Here is a 2,500-nt window from a genome sequence, read left to right as displayed (position 1 = left end):
TTGGTCAAATACCTAGCGACAAACTCCTATGTTCCTTTCATTACAGTATTTCTGAACAAGTTCCTGGGGAACAAAGGTAACAAAGGTTTTTTTATTGATGATAGTGACGACGATATTGATGATAGTGACGATATTGATGCTAGTGACGATATTGATGCTAGTGACGTTATTGATGATAGTGACGCTATTGATGATAGTGACGATATCGATTGTGACCTTGATACGGAGCTGGGGTTTCTAGATATCGATATTATGGATATGATGTCGGAAATAGACCGATTTTATATCACCCTTCAATTCGAACTAGCAAAAGCAATGTCTCCTTGCATAATATGGATTCCAAACATTCATGATCTGGATATGAATGAGGCGAATGACTTATCCCTCGGTCTATTAGTGAACTATCTCTCCAAGGATTGTGAAAGATGTTCCACTAGAAATATTCTTGTTATTGCTTCGACTCATATTCCCCGAAAAGTGGATCCCGCTCTAATAGCCCCGAATAGATTAAATACATGTATTAAGATACGAAGGCTTCTTATTCCACAACGACCAAAGCACTTTTTCACTCTTTCATATACTAAGGGATTTCACTTGGAAAAGAAAATGTTCCATACTAATGGATTCGGGTCCACAAACGTGGGTTCCAATGCACGAGATCTTGTAGCACTTACCAATGAGGCCCTATCGATTAGTATTACACAGAAGAAATCAATTCTAGACACTAATACACTTAGATTTGCTCTTCATAGACAAACTTGGGCTTTGCGATCCCGGGTAAGACCGGTTCAGGATCATGGGATCATTTTCTATCAGATAGGAAGGGCTCTTGTACAAAATGTACTTCTAAGTAATTGCCCCATAGATCCTATATCTATCTATATAAAGAGGAAATCAGGTAACGAAGGGGATCCTTATTTGTACAAATGGTACTTCGAGCTTGGAACGAGCATGAAGAAATTAACGATACTTCTTTATCTTTTGAGTTGTTCTGCCGGATCGGTCGCTCAAGACCTTTGGTCTCCACCCGGATCCGATGAAAAAAGTGGGATCACTTCTTCTGGGTTCGTTGAGAATGATTCTGATCTAGTTCATGGCCTATTAGAAGTAGAAGGCGCTCTGGTGGGATCCTCACGGACAGAAAAAGATTGCGGTCGGTTTGATAATGATCGAGTGACATCGCTTCTTCGGTCCGAACCGGGGAATCCCTTATATATGATGCAAAATGGATTATCTTCTATCGTTGATCAGAGATTTCTCTATGAAAAAGACGAACCGGAGTTTTTGGAGTTTGAAGAAGTAGAAGAAGGAGAAGAAGAAGTACTCGACCCGCAACAGATAGTGAAGGATTTATTCAATCACATAGTTTGGGCTCCTAGAATATGGCACCCTTGGGGCTTTCTATTTGATTGTATCGAAAGGCACAATGAATTGGGATTTCCCTATTGGGCCGGGTCATTTCGGGACAAGCGGATCTTTTATGATGAAGAGGATGAGCTTCACATTTATGATGAAGAGGATGAGCTTCACATTTATGATGAAGAGGATGAGCTTCAAGAGAATGATTCGGAGTTCTTGCAGAGTGGAACCATGCAGTACCAGGCACGATATAGATCTTCCAATGAACAAGACTTTTTTCAAATAAGCCAATTCATTTGGGACCCTGCGGATCCACTCTTTTTCCTATTCAAAGATCAGTCTGTGTTTTCACACCGAGAATTCTTTGCAGATAAAGAGATGTTAAAGGGGTTGTTGACTTTTACTGTCAAAATTTCCAGAAAATATCATCCTCTTACATCTATGTATGAAAACTGGTTTATCAAGAATAGGCAAGAAAAGCACTTCGAAGTCTTGATTCATCGCCAGAGATTGCTTAGAACCAATAGTTCATTATCTAATGGATTTTTCCGTTCTAATACTCCATCCGAGAGTTATCAGTATTTATCAAATCTGTTCCTATCTAACGGAAGGCTATTGGATCAAATGACAAAGACATTGTTTAGAAAAAGATGGATTTTCCCGGATGAAATGAAAATTGTATTCATGTAAGAGGAGAAAGGTTTCCCATTACTTAGCCGGAAAGATATGTGGCCATGAAATAGGGGATTAAGTGGAACGGAATTGACTGGGTGGTAGAGTTGTGGAAACACATGTTTCTTCCATATTTTGGACCTTAGCTCCATGGAACAATATGCTACTGCTGAAACATGGAAGAATTGAAATCTTAGATCAAAACACTATGTATGGATGGTATGAACTGCCGAAACAAGAATTCTTGAACAGCGAACAACCAGAGCTATTACTCACTACATCAAAAAATTTCCATTAATGAAAGATGTAAATCCATTGGAAAATCAAAAATACGCATGTCGGATGAAATGGTTGTTGCTATCTGCTCCAATAACGAATCATTGGTTTAACTGAATAACTAAATAAAATAGATAGACCTTTCTCTTCGTCTCAGGTCGATGGATCCTCCCTCTCAACTGGAGGATCCCCT

This window comes from Durio zibethinus, unplaced genomic scaffold (assembly GCF_047325235.1).
Source record: "Durio zibethinus cultivar Kanyao isolate XHJ-2024 unplaced genomic scaffold, ASM4732523v1 HiC_scaffold_166, whole genome shotgun sequence".
In the NCBI taxonomy this organism is placed as follows: Eukaryota; Viridiplantae; Streptophyta; class Magnoliopsida; order Malvales; family Malvaceae; genus Durio; species Durio zibethinus.
The sequence above is the reverse complement of the archived record's forward strand: the minus strand, read 5'-3'. Positions refer to the sequence as shown.